The sequence below is a fragment of the Megachile rotundata genome, chromosome 14 (assembly GCF_050947335.1).
Source record: "Megachile rotundata isolate GNS110a chromosome 14, iyMegRotu1, whole genome shotgun sequence".
Classification (NCBI taxonomy): Eukaryota; Metazoa; Arthropoda; class Insecta; order Hymenoptera; family Megachilidae; genus Megachile; species Megachile rotundata.
Window position 1 is genome coordinate 8,750,421 of NC_134996.1, and position 22,792 is coordinate 8,773,212.

The 22,792-nt window shown below is 33.1% G+C and overlaps 1 long non-coding RNA gene across 1 annotated transcript in view; it reads right to left on the reverse strand.

The window, feature by feature from the left end:
- LOC143265802 (uncharacterized) overlaps positions 1 to 22,777 on the reverse strand; it is a 192,579-nt gene extending 169,802 nt beyond the window's left edge. The window contains exons 1-2 of the long non-coding RNA XR_013040506.1: positions 22,512 to 22,777; positions 22,300 to 22,420 (exon numbers count right to left, since the gene is read on the reverse strand). This is a non-coding gene — a long non-coding RNA (uncharacterized LOC143265802). The remainder of the gene's footprint in view (positions 1 to 22,299; positions 22,421 to 22,511) is intronic.
- Between the last annotated feature and the right edge of the window lie 15 nt (positions 22,778 to 22,792).

Consider the following 22,792-nt stretch of genomic DNA (forward strand, 5'->3'; position numbering starts at 1 on the left):
TGGAAGGTTGAAACATTGCATGGGTGGGACTTTGGGAGCGTGGAACTTTGAGAGGTTGGATCCTTGGAAGGTTGGGACTATGAGAAGGTGGAACTTTAGTAGGTTAGATTTTTTTTAAATTGGAACTTTGGAGGGTTGAGACTTTGCGAGTTTAACAAATTTAGGGACGTAGGTATTTAAAGACGTAGGTATTTAAGGACGTAGATATTTGAAGACATAGATATTTAGGGACGGAGGTATTTGTGGACATAGGTGTTAGGCAATATAGAGATTTGATAGCCTAAGAAATTATTTAAGGATCTAGGGATCCGAGAAAATCTAGGTTTGGGAATTTGCAAATTTATTAAAAAAATACAGAAATTAAAAAATTTGCAAAAATCTCAGTTAAAAACTTTGAAAATTGAATAATCTGCAAAAATCTGAAAATTGAATAATCTGCAAAAATCTGAAAATTGAAAAATCTGCTTGAAAATATGGAAATTTGAAGATGTCGAAATTGGGGAACTTGAAAAAGTTAAGAATTGAGAAACTTGAAAATATAAAAATTGTGAAACTTGAAAATATTAAAATGGAAAAGCTTGACAACACAAAAATTGAAAAATTGAAAAATTTAAGAATATAAAAATAGTGAAACTTGAAAATGTAAAACAGAACCTAGAAAACCAAAAGAAATAAAAAATGTAAAAATTGTGAAAATACATGCATCTCGAACGGAACGTACGTTGCACCCATGTGTACATTAAACTTCGTATCTCGATAGTTGAACGAAAAAAAGCATCGATTTCGAGAGCACCGCGAACTGTGAGGATATTTACGCGGCCGCTTTATATCACCGTTCGAACACGCTTCTTGTACCCACTGCGCTACAATCGATTGTGTTGGTAGCAACATACAGCGATACACCAATCGCGACGTGTTCCCATAAACGAATGCTGGTGGAAACAATGGCCAGTCTTATTTCTTCTCTGGGAAAATAGAACATTCAAACGTGTTGAACCCTCTAATAAAAAATTAACATTCTTTGCATAAAATTTTCGTTCGCGAATATTTTTTAGCATATTTCATTAAAATTTTAATGAATAATAAAATGCAAACTGAGACTTCATATTAAGTGGAAATAAACTAAATAAAATATCACATAAAATGCATTTTCCCTCGAATATTTGGTTATAAATAAAAATTGTTGCTGTCAAAATAAATTTGAAATAGGTGAAATTAATTTTGTAAAATACATAAATTTGAATTTGGGTTATAAATGAAAACTAACTGTCCAAATAAATTTGATTCTGAAAGGATAAAATAATCACTGTAAATAATTTTGTACAATTTTATATTATTTAGAAGTAATGAGATTAAAGTCTATTACTCTTCGCAGGTTCTGTTCGAAATTTTCGAGGTTATGTCCAAAGGATTAAATTGTAAAATCGATATTGATGTACGCATTATGCTAATAGCGATTTGGCTGTTAGATAATTTTAACTGGATTTCGTATTTAAACACTTTCTTTCAATTTTTTAAAAAGATTTTACTTTTGTGTAAATTTTTTAGTTTATAAAAAAATATGTGTAGCTTTATTTTAGTTTTATCGTATTTTTTACTGTATTATTGTGTTGTAGTATTCTTTTTTACTGTTTCCTACGATAAATAAATTTTGCAATAAAAATGTTCTATCAATACATTTATGGTGTATATTTATATCAAAATGGTTCTGTAGTATTTCTCTTGCAATAAATAAAAGGATCTATCTTTATACCTAAACACATTTATGAGTCTATATATTTCAAAATACACACAACTTTACAATAAACCTTTTTTCTTTAAAACGAAACAAATAAAATTGTCTTCTTTCATTCACCATAAAATAATAGAAAATTTCATAAAATAATTTGATGTAATTTGAATTTTTCCTGAAAACAGGACTTTTTTTTACTTACAGAATCGAATAACTAAAATATTATTAAAAAATATGAGGTTATTTATTAAGATTCTCATTCAGTAAATTATTGCTGCTCTCCAAAATTTGGTACAAAAAATTGAATGTTCCTTTAAATGCAAAGAATGTGATATCCAACTTATCATTTTTTCAGGTAAAAGCAAAATTGCATAAAATATTATAACAAGCAAACACGTACGTCTACTAATTTAAGGTAAGAGTAATTGTATTACAAAATGCTTTTAACAAAAATAATTAAGCAAAGCGATTTCGTACACTAATTTAATTCGAAGTGGAACGCCTGCGCTCATTGCTGAAAATGAAACAACATTTGTTGTTCTGAAACTCGGCGTTGCACAATTTACGAGTATAGAATATGAATTTCGAGAGCTCTTGGGGTAACAAGATCCAAAATTTTCATCTTTATTATTACTCTCCAAATTGTAATTAACTAATGGCACGATACTGTTTAATATTCTTTATGTTTGCTTTTCTTTCGTCTGTAAAGAATTATTGCTTTAAATAATTTTTGTTATTTCACTTGTGACATTTTTAAAAATAAAAATTATAAGAAGGTTTACTTTCATGGTTTCAATTATTATTTTCTTTAACAAGTTTTATATTTAACAAATTATTTTATTTACAAATTATCTCATTAACGATTTTATGAAACAGTTGACTGGTTTTCTAAAAAATTTTATTTTCTGAGAGGAAGTTTTACTTAAAAATATTACCTCATTTATTATTAATTTATTTTACTAAAAAATCAACTGATCTTTGTTTATGAAATTACTGTAATTTATGAATGTATTAAATTTAAGGAATGTTATAAATTACAACGTACACAAATTTCAGACCACAGTTTCTATAATATGAAAACTAGAATATGTCAGAAACAAAATATTTAAGAAATAAACACGTCAAAATAAACAAGTATACATTTAGAAATAAATTTGTAAATATAGAGAAATGCCCAGGTTTAAAGCTACAAAGAAAATTTAGCAAGGCAGCAAAATAATAAGAATAATCCAACAACGACATCTAGAATGATTCCAAACAATAAGAAACAGAGCGAAGGAAAAAGTATCTCCCTCATTGCTCAGTGTTCCCGCCATTCCCTTTTTCCCCAAGATTTTTCCGCGTAAATAGTTTCCATTTCGCCGGTGATTCGTCACCGAAAGCTAGTATTAAAAAAGTTTCGCTTCCAATAATTCCATAGCCCTGTGGACCAGGGGCGTATATAAGTTCCCTTACGTTTCCCTTCGTCGAGCAACGATCAACCGGCAGCCATTATAGCGAGCGAGTCAGCTGGCTCGTGCGGTCGCATAAAACGCCACCTATCGTCGGCAGATTGGAAATAATCGGAATAAAGTGATTCCCCGGGAATAATAGCTGAATCTCTGCCTCTTTTCGCCCTGGTTCTCGAATATGAACCAGCGGGAACGAGGACAGGCGAAGAAGGAGACGAAGAAAAAGAAGATCGTGGTACGTCGCTGCAGAATCACATTGTAGCATCCAGGTCAACAATATATACCCTTCCGCCATCGGGGAGGATAATGGAACGCCGAATAAGCGGGTGTACGGCCGGGATGATAGGGATACGAAAATACCAGCGAGATTTTATTTTGCAGCGTCATTCGTCATAGATTATACAAGCGACTTTTGGTTACCCTCGGTGACGCAGTCTGCCGGAATCGTCCGCGGAATTAATATCTCCAATTCTCAGACGAATTATCTCGAGGTAAAATATTTAAGACGTTAGTCATTCCTCTTAAACGACACTCGTAATATAACCTAGATGCAAGGTTTTGACAATTTTTTCTTTGGTTACTTCTAAGTGTTTTCAATTCTCGTCTTTCTCTGTATTCACAGATTTTCCAATTCTCTAACCTTGTCTAACCTCATCTAACCTCATCAGTAATTCTCATAATTAAACTTCATGAGTAATTTTAATATTTGAACACCATGAGATTTTTACTTCGTTACCTCATAACTTCGTTTCTAAAGAAAAAAAACATTAGCAAATATTATACTGACATATGTCTAGTAAACAACATAACAACCCTAATTTATATAACCACATCTCCATGTTTGCTGAATTTGTAAATTTTTCTATTTTATCAAGTGTTAACCCAAAAATTATATTTTTTAAATCCACTCAAATTTTGTTAAATACTCCACTTGAACAAAATCTATAAATTTCTAAATAACTAAACTTATTTACAAATTTACACATTTCTGGATTTCTAAAAGGTTATAGGAGCTAACCCATGTCACTTGTCTGCCCTACTTGTCCATCACAGGCGCAGTTATTAGCAACGTGGCAAATTAGCGTATTCCATTAGGTGAGTGAAAGATAAATATTTTCTATAGGAAACTACAGTGTTTAAAAGGTCGTTGCTATTGATACGTTCAGCGGAAAGAATATTTCATTCGGTCGGTGTCGTGACAGCTGCGCTGTAATTTTCGTTATTTGAAACGCAAACACGGGGTGCAACTGATATATAGTAATTAGTTGAACGTATCTGTATTTGCTGCAGTTGGAATCAATTAACCAGTTAAAACCATCGTGGAATAAATCTTAAAATACGGTTTCGGTTATATTGTCGTGTATCGTTTTACTTATTCAGTATCGATTTCAATTTTAGATACTTGTAATCGTGCACGTTTTTGTTTTACTGTTGTGATATACTGCCTCGAATAAAATTTACAGAATTATGAATTTATGACTTTGTTATATTACGATTGTATGACTTTGTTGTAATACTTGCAGGAGATAGAATTCTTTTGAAATATTAGAATAGGTAACAGTATGTGGAAAGACTATTTGGTTATGAAGCACAAATTAATTTAGAAATTTTGCAGTAAAGAATTTAGGATTAGAATAATTTTAAGCTTAACAAGTAAAAAGAAAGAAATGGTGAAAGAATTCTAAGTATTTGGAGCTCACAAGAGCTGATCTTCGGTCAGTTTAGAGACGTGTGCGCATCCGACTACGCAGGTCGGTGGCGCATGCGCAGTACCGAAGCTGCGCAGACCGATAAAGTAGAAACACTTCGATAATAAAAGTGTTGAATCATTAAAAATCGTTCTAACAAACATTATTTCTACGTAAAGTTTATGAAATTTCAACTAAATCAAGTGTAATATTACATATAATATAATATTGTATTATATTATTACTGTATTACTGTGATAATTCGTACAATATAATATTATATATCTGATATTATATGAAACGTGGTATTAAATAATTGATACTATGTGCAATATAATATTCTATAGCAGATATTACGTACAATATAATATAATAAAGTCGACATTACATGTAATATCGTTACTAACCGAAAGGTCCACAATAGAATAATTGAAAGGTGACACTTAAAACGTCTTGATCGAAAGCATCGGGCGCGCGTGTCACCAAAAGAAATTAGCAACGACAAGTATACTCGTGTTGCTCCTCTTCTGAATTAAGTGCTGCGTCTACGAGAGAGATCCTGCTCCCGGTTATTATTAATGCGGCAAATTACTCAGCGAGTTCCGTCGCTCATCCCAAACGTCTCCAGCTCTCTTCTTTTCACGCTGTTCACTGTTTCCACGCTTATCTTTCTGCCGGGGTTGAAGTTTGAATTTATAGCGGCGCAAACACCCGGCCAGACGAAGACGATCACAGACTGGAGAGAGTTAAGAGATGCCTCGCTTCGTTTCGCATAATATCTCTCGGATGTGAACGCGTAAACCGAGAGAGTGGCATTCCTCATCGCTCAAACGATGACAAGCGATGCTGACTGATGTTCGCCGCCACAGCGTTCCCGAATCGTCTCTTCCTTCCTTCGGGCATCCGATGCCCTCGCTCGTTGCGAAAGGAACAGCTCCTAATGGAGCGTGCTGGAAAAAGGCGATGGAACCTATTCCAAAGCGTTGACATGCCGTCATTTTAACAGCGTGCACGCGCTTCTGCTTCCAAAGGGGATGTAAGTTTGCCGGAGAAATTTTTGGGACGATGAATTACACGGGTGAACTGCTATTATGTAAATCAATGATTTATGTGAATAGGAATTGTATACAAGGCTGTTGTATGGGAATATTTGTAGGTGGATTTGGGATTTAACTCAAGGAATCAAGTATTCATTTAACTGATTTAATGGTGGGTATTTATTTGTATGGTGTGATTAGAGACTGTATTGTGATTGTTTGTATTGATTGATTAGGACATTGAGGTTCTTGAAGAATGTTTTCTTCCAAATTCTCAAATCACTAAATCATCTTAAGTCCCTCTATAATAATTCTTTAGAGTTATTTCTCCGCTACTTCTCAAAGTAGAACACTCTTCCAGCCAATCAATAACGAGAAATTCCATCCTGCTATAATTTTTTTAAAGCGTCTTTTAGTTCTCAAGATACCAGGAACACCTACATCGAACATTCTAATCTAGTCATAATATGGAAAGCAGGTAATTCAACACTGTGTACCCAGCTTAACCCTGTCATCCAGAGGTGCCTCCGCCAAAGATAATATTCTAATCTACTTAATTAAAATTTAACGTTCTAATTTTCGTGCTCTACATCCAATAACTTAGCTTACATAACTTATCCAATTTTGCTTCCTTACAATCTATCCAACTTTCCTAACGTGTCAAGCGAGATCTAGCACTGATAGACCTTCAATAATCGAAGTCTGATTCAATTTAATCGCTACCTTAATTGAGCTCAGATATTATAGTCTGTTACAGCTTTTTATAAAATTCAGTTTTGTTTATAAAAATATTTATGTGAAAGTTCGAAGTGTGGTTCAAATGTTCAAATGTTATTGTCAGATGTTATGTTTATATTAATTGTTAATTTATAGCATTTGTTTATAAACAGGTTTACACTTTGTTAATAAATAATATTTTGACAAATAATTGTGTTTCTAATTTTAGTAAGTATAATCTTGTTTATATTAATTTTTAAGTTCTAAACTTTCTGTCTCTAAATTAAAATGCAACCTTTGCAGTTTCAATTTGTAATTTGACCACCCATGTTTTTACTGGTTTTTCGAGAATTAAATTTGCAATGAAAAATAGGATTAAAAAGAACGTCGAAGAAAGTAAATAATTTCTATGGACAGTAAATCACCCTGAAACTAGTAAATCATGTTTGATTCATTGCGTTATAACAGAGTACCAAAAAAGGGAGTAGATTCCCTTTCAACGATGCAAAAATTGACACGATAACATGATTTCGTAGCCAGTAGCGTTCAAAGCATTGTAAAAGTGGATTGTATCTACCCAGCAGGTTTGCCGAATAAAAGAGTTAGCTCCAGCTTTCAACCAGTTTGCGCTGATAAAAAAGCAGGCGTAACGAATATGTGGAAAAAGCCAGGACATCGTGTTACAGGCACAAATGAAAAGCTGACCTAGTCCTGACAAAGATACAAATGACACGACACTCGAATAATCTTGTATTTTTTACTGTGCTCATATTTCTATGGGAATATAACAATTTTTGCTAAGCTATTTTTAATCACTTTTGAAAATTTCGAAAGATTTTTAGGATTGGACAGAAATTCAAATATTTTGAAAGTTCAAGGCCCATTTTATATTTCTAAAGGCACTTTTAAAGTCTATAAATTTTCTAGTTTAAAATTTAAAATCCAAAGACTCAAACTTCCAAAGCTACAAAGATACCAAAACTATTCATAAAATCCATGAAATCCATGAAATCCATAAAATCCATAAAATCCATAAAATCCATAAAATCCATAGAATCCATAAAATCCATAAAATCCATAAAATCCATAAAATCCATAAAATCCATAAAATCCATAAAATCCATAAAATCCATAAAATCCATAAAATCCATAAAATCCATAAAATCCATAAAATCCATAAAATCCATAAAATCCATAAAACCATTAAAATTCCTGTTCCCAGAAAAATTCCTAATCCCTTCCTAATCCCACGTCCCTCAAAAATCCAACTAACATTCAAATACTTTTGAGTATCGCATGAAAAGCGATGAATCGTCAAAATGCCCAATGATTAAATTATAAACCTCAGATTGTACCAACACAGATGACAACAGCACAACAGTCAACCACATACAGCAAAAGTCGCAGTGAACAATCAACTAAACTAAATTTAGAAGTGTTACAGTCGCCAGATGTTGCCCAGTGGAACTACTATCTCTTTCGGTCACTTTGTGGCGATTCCTCGCTCGCCACCAGAGGGATATCCGCAACAACTTTCTCGCAAGTTCTCACTTAACCGTCCGCTATATGTATACCCTCTAACCTCGCTCTAATTATCTGCTTCCTTTGTTCCCGGCTTTTTCAAAATTTTCGTGTGTAACTTTCCGGCACTCACTTACCCCTAATGAACGGTGTCCGTTTCGGAGAATAAGAAAGTAAAAACTTTCACGTGGACATCTTTTTTATTTTAGTTCATGGAAGTTTATCTGGAAAAGACTGCACGCTGCCTAGGGCATAGGTCTGCTAATTAACTTTATCAAACATGGACACTTCGTGTGGGGATGAAGAGGATTTTAAATGAGTTGCATAAGTTCTCCTATCATTCTAAAATTAAATTTTGAGAAAATACCTAGTGTCAATTTTATTATGATTTAATTTTATAAATTCCTTTACAATTTTAATTTTATAAAAACTGAAAATATATTATGTTAACTGAAAATATAAATAACAACGTAATGAGAATTGGTTATTAGTTAATCATGGAGAAATAGATTATACGTATATTAAAAAATAGAAAACAGTTTCGAGTATTAAATGTACAGAAAGTGGTATAGTATTTGATGATCGAAACAGGTGCTCTGTTAATCGATATTTCGAGTGGATCGTTTCCATGTTGGTCTGCTGACTTTAAAGCTTAAATACAGCGTATAAAAGCGACGGTAGCAGGTTGCATTTTAAGCATAAACAATCCAGCGGATGAATAACGATTCTGTCGTCGTTAGAATATTCGATCGCACCGCTGTTTGTACGTGCGGATAACGTAAAGGGTAGTGGCAGGATTAAGCTTATCGAGAACAGTATCGAAACCTGATGGGATATGCTTGAATACTTTGAAAAGCAATGATAACACCAGATTGATGGATATGAAATGAAATTTTAGTCGGATTTTTGTTCAATGAAAATAAACGACTCTCGGTTCTATACATTTCTGCTGACTACTTTGCAGATAAATTCACTCCTTTCCTGGGTTATTGACTTTTTAAAATCAATTTCTTTAACTGTTCGTTTCCGGTGGTTTTAATGGGGAGATCTCTGATTTCGGTAATTGGATACGGTTTTAGTTCAGAAAGGTTTATTGAAAAATTATAATTATATAGTCTGCTTTTTTGAGACACGTAATAAATAATTTATAAAATTAATTTTGTCAACAGAAGCCTTTAAAAACAACCTTAAAAACAATGTTATACAATATAAGCTCAATAGAAGAATTCACAAAAAAATATTTAACATATATACCTTACATAACCTCAACTACAACGTTGTCCAATAAAAATTTAGTAAAATAATCTATAAAATTAATTTTATCAACAGAAGCCTTTACAAATGACCCCAACAACAATGTTATACAATATAAATTCGATAGAAAAATTCACAAAAAAATATTTAACATATATACCTTACATAACCTCAACTTCAACGTTACCCAATAAAAATTCAGTAAAATAATTTATAAAATTAATTTTGTCAACGGGAGTCTTTACAAATAACCTCAACAACAATGTTATACAATATAAATTCAATAGAAAAATTGGCAAAAAAATATTTCACATATATACCTTACCTAATCTCAACTATAACGTTGCCCAATGAAAATTCAGTAAAATAATTTTAAAAATTAATTTTGTCAACAGCAGCCTTTACAAATGACCCCAACAACAATGTTATACAATATAAATTCAATAGTAAAATTAACAAGAAAATATTTCACTTACCTTACATAACCTCAATAGCGTTACCTAATAAAAATTCAGTAAAAGAAAAAAAGAATGAATGTTGTCAAGTTTTTGCAAATAATCTCGACAGCATCCTGATAAAAAAGTCATCAATAATTTAAATAAAATACGTGCAAGTAAATTGGATTTTACAACATAGTATCAGTAAACTCGTTCAGTAAAAGTGTATGCAGCTGCAATTACGTTGCAGCCCACCGAGAGCATTTTAGTTGCAATGTAGTTCACCGGTACACAACATCCATTTTGTTGAGGATGAGAGAGAAATGGTCGTAACAACGAAAACGTTGCATTTACATGTAGCAAAAGTTTTTCCTCGCAGTAGTTGCTTACCAGTCCCTAAGTGTGATGTTTTGTCAACAAAATGGATCCGTGATACTCCTCGGAAAAGCATTCGTAAACGTTTTCAAGAGTTCGTCTGTTAAATGCGCGCACTAGACATGGCGACGACCATGGCCAATGGCCAGTTGTATCTTCTTGCATACGTTTTTTCTTTGGAGATGTATTTGAAAACCAAATTCTTCAATGCGACACCATGAATCTGACGGGAAGTTCATTTAAATTGTATGGAAATGTGAATAAAGGAAGAAGTACAATGGAATTGTTGAAAATGTTTTGTTAGTTTCGAGCTGGGAATATATTAATATAAATGCCTGCGAACGGGAAATGAATGAATATAATAATAATGTACTTATGATAATTTTATACTGATTTATCGTCTGTGTAACAGAAATGTGGAGGTTATGTATAGTTGCATAATGTAAATTTATAAAAATTGATCAAATTTCATAGAAATTTTTTTATGTGAATTAATTTATACTTCTTAATAATTTAAACTTTAGTTCCACTGAAAAATACTGCAACTCTCGTTATATTGCCACTTTTATCAAGAATTTCTACTTTACAGAAATTGTGTCATGTGAATCAACTTAACTTCTTAATAATTTAAGCTTTAGGTTCACTGAAAAATACTGCAACTCTCGTTATATTGCCACTTTTATCAAGAATTTCTACTTTACAGAAATTGTGTCATGTGAATCAACTTAACTTCTTAATAATTTAAGCTTTAGGTTCACTGAAAAATACTGCAACTCTCGTTATATTGCCACTTTTATCAAGAATTTCTACTTTATAGAAATTGTGTCATATGAATCAGTTTAATAACTTCTTAATAATTTAAGCTTTAGTTCCACTGAAAAATACTGCAACTCTCGTTATATTGCCACTTTTACCAAGATTTCCATACACAAGCTATTTTATTATGTATTGTAAAACATGATATGTATTGAAATTTACAGAAATCAGTGCAATGTTAAATGAGAACTTTTAAATTAATTTTAACTTTATATTTTTAAAATTCTCCAGGTAGCTCTGTTTATGGCAATATAACAAGAGTTTACTATATACAATTTATACCTTCAAGTGTATACCTTCTACATTTATACCCTAAGTCTATTTTGAAGCAATTAGCATAAATAATTTGATTTAACTCAATATATTAATGCAATTATTTGTCTCTGCCTCTTGCAGTATTGAAACTACTTATTTATAATGCTCTTCGATTATAATCTGCTGCGAGATAAACATAAATAAAGGACACACACTGTTGGCACAAAATTGAAATTACGCCAGTAAATTACGTGATGTTGCACGAATATTAATTTCATCTAGTTTGCAATCTACTAACTTAAATTATTTACATATCTACATCTTTGAAGCTAATATGCGATATCCAATATCACTTCATTACGGCTAAATTAATTTAGCTTCCTAAGTATACTGAACTTATAATTATGCACGATAATTCTGACTAGTCACAGTAAGTATACTCACACATAATAAATATAAATAGCAAATATAAATGATAAACATAAATAATAAATATAAATAAGAGTGACAAATATAAATTTCCTGGACCCTATAAATAATTTGGATAAATTGAATATATTTTCGTTTATGACAAACGAAAAATAATTTTAACTCTATAATAAATATTAAATATACATTACTTTATATAAATAACTATTACTCTATAAATAAATATTTTGTAATAAATATTTTAAATAAATAAATATTTTTACTCTGTAATGAATATTTTGAGAACGTCTATTTTATAAAAGAAATGAAAAAATGAAATGTTACTATTTTATTTTGCATAAAAAGAACACCCCATATATCTTCCAAGAACCTTAAATATCCGAACGAGGAGAAGTCTCCCTATTTCAACCGCTTTAATAGCTACTAAACTGGTAGACATAACTCAACTGTTCCATTGTACGGGGATAACGTTGGATTGTGTGAATATATTGTAAGCCCATATCCGACGCGTGTCTAAAGCTTTGTGAAGACGACAAGATCTCGATACATTCGGCGAAAAAATTCCCGAATAAAGCCACGTTTGTCGTGCCGCAGAAATTCCTGTGCATCGTCGCGAAACCCGATGGTACGTTCGGTTTGCCGTTGAATCCCACGCGATTTTCTCCTACTATATAGCCCACTCCCCGGCGCAATATTGGAATTCAGTTCTGTTTGCCAGCGTCATGTACTCGCTGCGCGTAATTCGTTTCACGTACCATTCGTCCATGAAGCTTCGCGTGTTCCCGAGCCACATGAATTAAATTTCCGAATCGCGATACCTTAAGAACGATCGATCTTACTTCGACGCGGCTCGGTAACCACAAAATGGTTTTTTCACGCTTAACAAACGTTACTTACTGTCGGCACCTGTTTCCCCATTTTTATGCCGTATATTTTTTTAAATGTTATTGCTCGCTCACTGCACTGTAGCAGCTTTAACATAAAGTTGAATGTTTTTAAGTTATAAAACTTGTTGAGGTGGTTCTTTCTGATAAAATTGAAAAATTGTAAAAACTGAAAAAAATTGAAGAATTGAAGAATTGAAAAAAAAATGGAAGAATTGAAGAATTGAAGAATTATAAAAAGTGAAAAAATGGAAGAATTGAAGAATTGTAAAATGTGAAAAAATGGAAGAATTGAAGAATTGTAAAAAGTGAAAAAATGGAAGAATTGCAGAATTGAAAAAATGAAAGGATTGAAGAATTGAAAAAATTGAAGAATTGAAGAATTGAAGAATTGAAGAATTGAAGAATTGAAGAATTGAAGAATTGAAAAAATGAAACCTGGAAAAATAAAAAATTGAAAAATTAAATGAGTAGAAAATGAAAAATTAAAACATGGAGAAATACAAAATTGTTGTACTGAAAAGTTAAAAACTTGAAAATTTGAAAAACTCCAAAATTTAAAGTCAAAATAATTCGAAAAACGAAACATTGACAAATTCGAAAAATCTAAACTTCTTTTTAAAGAAACTAAAACTTTGATATTTTCATAACTTCTAAATAGCATATCAAATTTTTTGATCATGAAATCTTCATTTAAATTATGTTAAAGGTTTTTTGCAATAACGTTCAACGACATCGTAAGGAATACAAAATATCGAAGGTTGAAAACGATTCCAAGTTCGTCGTCTCACGTTTTTCTACCTTCTCTTTTTCTTTCTCATTCAACAGGTAACTTTTAACAATGTTTCAAGTTTGGTCCTATCTTCTTTCATCAAAGTCCTTTTTTCCAGTTTATTTTAGTTATCGAGACAAAGGGAAGACTAAGAAAATGAAGCTTAAAATGTATGAGTCTATAAAAGAACGCAATTCCTGAAGTATTAGTTTTGATTAAACAGGTTTCTGTTAGAAAAGGAACTCTAAAATGTTTAACTTGTCTGATCATTTTTATCCTTTTTTGTCTGTGCTTTGTTTCAAACTAACGACAGTACTTTTATATTCTTTACATTTTTTACATTTTACTTTATTTGCTTGTACTTCATACTTTCCATAATTTATTTGTTTGCAAGTTATTATAGTGCTAACAAAGATTAAACAATTTTAGGTATATCTTAATGTTAAGGACTTAATTTTCAATTAAGTTTCAACATATTCGATTCACATTCAACATTGATCCTTTCAGAAAATATACAAAACTAACCCACGAGTTAGGGCGTTTAATTAAAATTTTTCATTCTAAAATTGAACGATTGAAAAATTCAAAATTCCAAAAGTCCCAAATTCTGAGTATTCCAAAGCGTCAAACATCATAACCTTCAAAAATTTCACTCTTACTCATAGTTTGAGAACCACTGGCCCAGTATTTCATACCACATTAGCCAACAATAATGCAACAAAAGTTGTTTCAAATCGCAGATATTATTTTTCAAGGCGAAAAGCCCATACTACGGATATTAATCTTTCAAGACCAGCGTCGATTAAAATAAATCTAATTGTCTATATTGCAGCCATAAGGAAAGGTAAGTCAGAACTTTACAGGGAATTGATTTAATTGAAAGGGATCAGGAATTGTTTGTTTACAGGACTACGAACGATTGCAGATTAGTCCTTAGACTTGCAGATTATTGAAATACTTAACTAGTTTTTTTGCGTTTCCAGTGAATTGCTCAATATTTGGCCGGAAGAAGAAGCAGTACAAGGATAAGTATCTCGCGAAACACAACGCAGTCTTTGACCAGCTGGAACTGGTCACCTACGAAGAGGTCGTTAAGCTTCCTTGTAAGTAAAACATTTGTTAAACAAACTAAATATTACGGATGTCAACCCACGAGTTGGCGCGTGATTCAAAGTAAAAGGAGCTCTCACCGTGAACACTTCCTGTTACATTTCGGTGAAAAAGAATAATAATGACAATAACAACTGCTGAACGTAGCACTATCTCGCTCTCGAGACGCCTGTCGTTTTTGGCCTAATTGTGACTGCTCGAATTAATAACACTGAAAATACGTGTGAGGCTCTATTCTGACCAATTGTAGCTCTTCTAAACACATCAGCCTCTCACGCGCCAACTCGTGGGTTGACATCGGTACATCACTAACAGCTCTTTTCATTTTAATTCCCATCCATACCCGTCGTCATTCATCTCCCTTGCTCCACCATCCGTCTTAAAGGCTTTCTTTTTATTCTACAAAGTTAGCCCCTAAATCCTCGTAACTGATGCATCAGAATACTTGACTGGTAACAACGTGATCGTTTTTGCTGCCGGGCCATTAACAACGTGGAATAATTAAGGCCGGGAATAAGTTACGTTCGAGAGTCGGAAAAAAAAGAGGAAGAACCGGTCAACCGGTGTCGCGGTTGTGGTTTAATAAAACCAAGATCGTTTTATATCGCGTATAAACCCTAGGCAGGCCGCGTCGATCGTTAAACGGATTATTTAACGTATATACAGCTATGAATTTGCTCGCTTATGCGGCTGCGGTTACTGTTTGCATGATAGCCGCAACGAACGCGACCCGCCAATTACCGTAATCGATGCTTAACGTTTACTGCCGCGACGAACCTCACTATCGTTCCTCCTGAAGTCTACGTATAAAATGTCCCCAGATTTCATCTGTAGTCGCCAATATAGCTATAAGACAATTGGAAATATTCCGAGTTGGAAATCGCTCTGGATAAAAAAATTGATAAGAAGATAGTTATGAATAGTGTCAGTTTTTCTTGGAGTAATGAAGAATTCTGTAATTATTCGATTTTGTGGAAATAAAGTTTCAAATAAAAATCTCAATCTTTCATTAATTTTTAATAAAGCAGTTGTAAAAACCTAAAATAAACTAAGGAAATATTTGAACAATGACATTCATCTTTAAGCTTTAAATCTGGTGTAATATTACCTGTTTCAAAATACTTTTCGTTATCATTTCATATTTAAAATCGTTCCATTTATGCATCCGCCTAATATGGAGATAGTAACCGTAAAGAATATTTGTAATACCATTATTATCGAAGGAATAGTTTTTATCAGATAACCTCGGAGATAAAAGAATGTATATCGTTAATACATAAAACGGTATCTGTGTTTTTATACTGCAATAATGGACCGTATCGTAAAGTGTGGTTAAAATCAAAGTGGGACAATCCTGAACTCTTTCTTTTCAGTTATCCATTAATATTCATTTAATATTACCAGGACTGGCGCTAGTGTTTGTGGAGCCCACGGCAAAAATCGATAGTATTGAAAACATTTACAGTAGACTCTCGTTATATCGCCACACGTTACATCCACGTATTGTCAACTGTTTATCAAACGTTATTTTGTTACATACTGTATGGCCACATATGTATCTAGTTCGGTTAGTTTGTTTACTATGCATTATGTCATCACGTGTTAAATGAGCAATGTAAAATTATAATAAATTATTAGAATTGAAAATTAAGTACTTTTAAATGTATTTTATACTCAAATTTTTAGAACTAAAGTTGAAAAACAAAATCATCCTATAAATCAGTATTTTTCATTTTCCCGCCGCTACTGTATCGAATCTCATTGTGTCTAACGTATCGTAAACCTAATTCTTTATTTTCCAACGGTATACCCGCGTCCCATTGTCAGAAGGTAGTTTCGTGGAATCGTGGATCCCCCAATCGTCATCGAAACGAAATAAATTTTAAAAGAATGTGGTGAAACGCTAGAGCCGAGGCAAAAAGGAGGCGGTAAACGGATCGATCGAAGTTACAGCGTACTTTGCGACAGGACCCATTTCGATTTTACTGTCGACAGAACGTCCGAAACGATTGACTTCGATTCTATTTGCGATATTAGAACGATTTAAAGACCAATTTCATTTGATTTCTGTTCTACGACCGTGATACTGTTGCAACGTCTATTAGAAGTTTTTAAACTACATAAAATTGCTAGAATTATAAAAATGTGACTTAACAGTGTGACTTAACAGTGTGACTTAACAGTGTGACTTAAAAGTATGACTTAAAAGTATGACTTAAAAGTGTGACTTAAAAGTGTGATTTAAAAGTTTGACTTAACAGCTTGACTTAAAAACTTAACTTAACAGCGTGACTTAAAAGTCTGATATAAAAGCTTGACTTAACAGCGTGACTTAAAAGTATGACTTAAAAGTGTGACTTAACAACGTGACTTAAAAGTGTGATTTAAAAGTGTGACTTAACAGCTTGACTTGAAAACTTAACTTAACAGCGTGACTTAAAAGTCTGACATAAAAGCTTGACTTAACAGCGTGACTTAAAAGTCTGACTTAACAGCTTGACTTAACAGCGTGACTTAAAAGTCTGACTTAACAGCTTGACTTAACAGCGTGACTTAAAAGTCTGATTTAACAGTGTGACTTAACAGCGTGACTTAAAAGTCTGACTTAACAGTGTGACTTAACAGTATGTGACTTATATAGGACTTGACGGTATGTGATTTATATATGACTTAATAGTATGTGACTTAACAGTGTGACTTAACAGCGTGTGATTTATATTCACTTAACAGTATGTGACTTATATATGACTTGACAGTATGTGATTTATATTTATATAACTTAACAGTATGTGGTTTAACAGTATGTGACTTAATAGTATGTGATTTGTACATGACTTAACAGTATGTGGTTTAACAGTATGTGCCTTAACAGTATGTGACTTGACAGTATGTGCTTTACATATGACTAAAAACTACATAATTTAACGGTATCATATATTTGACATAACAAACTATAAATTGCCAGTAACCCTGATGTACATTTCAGAATTAAGCAAAAATTGTAAATAATAGAATATTACAAAGGAACCAATGTGTCCCTAAAGTAACCCAAACTCCATAAACACCTGCGTCCCCAAATTCTCAGCTGCATAACTCTCAGATCCCTAAATATGTCCCAAAATTTCCAAGTGCCCAAACTTCCGAATCCCTAAAACTGAACAAGTATGTATTTTCCAAATGCTATTCTACATATCCACGGTATTATATCCACAGTATTATATCCACAGTATTATATCCACAATATTATATCCACAGTATTATACATTATCCTACATTCTACCACAATTTCCTACACCCTGTTCCACCTTACTCTGCATTCAACCCCTACTCACCCATTCTACTCACCTATTCTCACCTTCTATACCGAAAATTCTACTTCCATTCTACGCCAAATATTCCGACACAGCATCTAAATACTTAATTCGATACCCGCATGCCAATAAATATGAAATAATCGAGAAGAAATCCTTAAGGGTTTTCACGGCTGGGTATGGCTGACGCAGAACGGAACGATATACTGCAAATGCTCCGGGTGGATGCATCTGAAGAGATACGGATGCTGTCTGAGAACAGAACAGAAGACACGGGGTTGGTGCAAGAGCCAAAAGGCAGAGGAGAGGGAATCGGAAGAGGGCGAAACGGAGAATCGAGACTCGATGCACTGCGGAGACAGCATAGCCATCGGTCTTGCCGCGGTTTTCCAAGACCCTCGAGTTTATCTCTGGGAGTTTATCTTCGCGAACGGCAGGAAAGTGATCTAAGTTTCATCCGGTTGGCGGCCCGTCAGACTCCAGGCTATTCGACTACTGGTTATCTTTCAATGGTGTCAAGAACCTTGCCCAACACTGCTCTCGATAATACCTTTTACGCGTAGTTACAAGGCGATCCATCATACCGCTAAAAACGTATTTTGTAGCGTGCATAATGCGATACAAGCTTCGGGACGTGGCGACATTTTGTGATTTAACGTTGCTACCTTTCCTTCTTCAATTGTAATTTTATTAATATTCGACCATGTGATTTACTGATGACTGGTGCTGATCTCATTGTATTCAGAGTGACAGCTTTGAAGATAAATACACACTGTACTATGAGACAGAAGGTTCTTACAAACCAACTTTGTTCAAGTTAAAGATTAAAGTAGCTGGGCCTCCTTTTTGGATTGTAATTTTATTAATATTCGACCATGTGATTTACTGATAACTGGTGCTGATCTTATTGCATTTAGTGCGACAGCTTTAAAGTTAAAGAGCAGTTGAAAGGACAAAGACTTTGCTAATTTGAGCAGCCTTAAGCCTTCAAATCAGGTCCACCTCAGAATCTACCTAGGGTTCAAAGCCATAACTTTGAATAAAATTTCAACAACTTCCACAATTATGTAATCAATCTATATATTTGAGAAAGAAGATAAATCACAATGATCCCAAACTAAATGACCTTAGAGCTAAACTAGAATTTAGAGCAAAACAGGTGAATACAACGATTAAACAGAACAATTTCTTCCCTAACCCATCAACATCCCGTTAGTCCCGAGTTATTAGTTATCAGCTAGTTTCGACGGCATTGTCAATATTCTCTTGGACCAAGTTATTGATCGTCCGTTCGGAAGATTCCTGGCACCGGGGGTCACTTCTGGTAGACTACTCGTCCCGTAGAAAGCAGAGTGGTAGTTATCCCCGAAAAGAAGATCGGCCAACGAACTTATCGATTGTATTTTCGAACTCGTCCTCTACGGACAGTGTCTGCTGACTGATGCACACTGACGCGGATCAAAAGTGCTTCAACCTCCTGATCCTCGTCAAATTTCGCCGCACCCGGCTCCTCGTTTCAACCCTTATTCGTTTCAATTTGTTTGTCCGCCATATCCCTCGAAATTCTGGATATTGTATGGTCCTAATCGTGATTGAACTTCGATCATAGGAGAATCATCTCGAGAAATCGTGAAGCATTACAGTAATAATTAAAACGATTTATTCAACTGAATTATAACAAAAAGCTGTTGATTTTTAGTCTGCAATCTTTCTGTAAAACAAGTCGTTTGTTCAACTCATAGTTTGAGAACCATTGCCCCTATATTTCATAACATATTAGCCGACAATAATGCAACAAAAGCTGTTTCAAATCGTAGATGTTATTTTTCAAGGTGAAAAGCCTATACTACGGATATTAATCTTTAAAGACCAGCGTCGATTGAAATAAATCTAATTGTCTATATTGCAGTCATAAGGAAACGTAAGTCAGAACTCTACATGGAATTGATTTAATTGAAAGGGATCAGGAATTGTTTGTTTACAGGACTACGAACGATTGCAGATTAGTCCTTAGACTCGCAGATTATTGAAATACTTAACTAGTTTTTTGCGTTTCCAGTGAATTGCTCAATATTTGGCCGGAAGAAGAAGCAGTGCAAGGATAAGTATCTCGCGAAACACAACGCAGTCTTTGACCAGCTGGATCTGGTCACCTACGAAGAGGTCGTTAAGCTTCCTTGTAAGTAAAACATTTGTTAAACAAACTAAATATTACAGATGTCAACCCACTAGTTGGCGCGTGATCCAAAGTAAAAGAAGCTCCCACCGTGAACACTTCCAGTTACATTTCGGTGAATAAGAATAATAATGACAATGACAGTTGCTGAACGTAGCACTATCTCACTCTCGAGACGCCTGTCGTTTTTGGCCTAATTGTGACCGCTCGAATTAATACCACTGAAAATACGTGTGAGGCTCTATTCTGACGAATTGTAGCTCTTCTAAGGACATCAGCCTCTCACGCGCCAACTCGTGGGTAAAATGAGTAAAACTCTGTGAAATGTATTAACTCCTGTGTAAAATAACAAACGTGAATATTGATGCGACTGCATTTAATTAAAATTAATGAAAGTCACTTAGAATTTTTATTTCAACCTACCTGAACAATACATTAGGCAACAATAAGGTAACAATAAGTCTTCAAAGAAAATATAATAATGAACTCTTCAGAGAAAGAAAAACTGACAATACTCTTGAAAGAGAAGAATAAAGTATAAACCCTTGTTCAAAGGCAATAAAGCGAAAAAAATTTTAATCAATTTGACGAATCATGTTTATAACATGAATATCTTTGTTAGAAACCTTTTATCAAAGCAATTGTTTTAGATAGACCACACTCTATTGGACACACGAAACGCATTTATGCTATAAACTCGATGCGAAACCGTTTCTATGTTGCCCTTCTCGCAGATATACGGACAAATCAATGATTCAATAGACGGAACGAATAACTTCAGAAACTTGGAAATGTTAACGTGTAGCAAAAGTTCGGCAAGCTGATCAGAGTAGATCGACCCGCATGTCGTTCTTCTTGAAAAGACTTGCCGGTTATTCGCGTTCGATTCGCTAACAGACGACTAAGAATGATGTCAGCGGAGCGGAAGAGAACGTGAAACTGTTTGTACTGTGTAGATATGCATATGCAAACTACATTTGGCGTGTGTTATACGGGGTTGGATGTTTTTATTAGCAGGGGATTATATAGTAGGCATAATGAGAGGAAAAAATTGAAAGGCCACATTTGCTGTAATTATATTTTGAATTGTAGGCTTTTGGATGAAATAAATCACAATTTGTAAATTTTCATATTTTAAGATTTGGGAAGTACCAAAATTATTAATGAAATATTCAGAATTTTTTATTTATGGATTTTTTGATTTTTTAATTTTTGGATTTTCAATATTTCAAAGTAGTAAACTTCTAAATTTCTAAATTTCTAAATTTCCAGATTTCCAAATTCCCAAATTATTAAATATCCAACTCTTCAAATTCCCAATTTTCAAATTTCTAAATATCTAAATTTCCAACTTTACAAATTCCCAAATTACTAAATTTCCAACTCTCCAAGTTCCCAATCTTCAAACATCTAAATTTCTAATTTTCCAACTTAACAAATCTCCAAATTTCTAAATTTCCAAACCTCTAAATTATTAAATTCTCAAATTTCTTAATTTCTAAATCTTTAGTTCTCCAAATTTTCAACCCTCAAAATTCACAATTATCAAATTTCTAAATTTCTAATTTTCCAACTTGACAAACCTCCAAATTTCTAAGTTTCCAAACCTCTAAATTATTACATTCTCAAAATTCTTAAATTCTAAATTTTTAATTCTCCAAATTTTCAACCCTCAAAATTCACAATTATCAAATTTCTAAATTTCTAATTTTCCAACTTGACAAATCTCCAAATCTCTAAATTATTAAATTCTCAAATTTCTTAATTTCTAAATTTCAAAATCAATCAATTTATTAAATTCTCATATATAATTTCTAAATTTAATTTAAAATTAAATTTAAAATTAATTTCCTTATTCTTCATACTTTAAAATCCTGCAATTTACAATGGCGCATTTTCAATTTTGTAAAACACAGTGTCATACATGTTACATTGATAATGACAAAATGGCAGCATTCGTTCAGCTCTGATTATTTCAATAAAAAGAGATTACGTGTCCCATCACCCAATAAAAAGTTTTATATAGCCTCTTCAATAACAAACTTGATCCGAACTACATTCATATAAATCAATCAGCATCGTTTTGTTTCTCGAATTTCCAACTTCCGCTGTTCCGTAAGAAAAGTACGAAGAGGAAGGTTTTATTATTACTTCACTTTGTTTGCAAGTAAGGTTAATAAACGCTGTCTCACCCTTCTACGATGAAACGTTTCAGTTGGCTCGATATGAATCGCATTGCACCGTGAAACGAGATATTTAATCGCAGAAATATTCGAAGCAGCTTTGAATTCGAATACCATGCATCGACATAGACTCGAGAAGTGTACAACGTACCTTGTATACCTCGCTGCGTACATTCGGAGGATTATAACACGTAAACTGCAAAAAGAGATGGCATCGATGATAACTTGTTGAAATTTTACGACGAATATTCCGCATCGATGGATACATTGTTCTAGAACGTGAATGAAATTGATGTAGTTATCATGGATATAATACAGAGTCTGGAATATGTTTCAATACTTTAACGGTTTTTGGCGCCTTACCTTTCATATTTTTATTTCATTATTTTTATTTCTTTATCTTGAAGCACTCACTCGACACTTATGAATTTATCGAAACCCGAGTCACAATGTACAAGAAAAACTACACTTTCACTTAATTCTTTGAAATATTATCTTTAATTATTACCTTTAAATATTTTTTAATACATTAACGTCTTTGTTCTTTAAACGCGCGAAACAAAATGTCCTCAAATCAAAGGACCGTTAATGTTCATGATGGTGCCACCTGGTGGCACCTCCACGCATTTCTCTTTTTCGTTAGG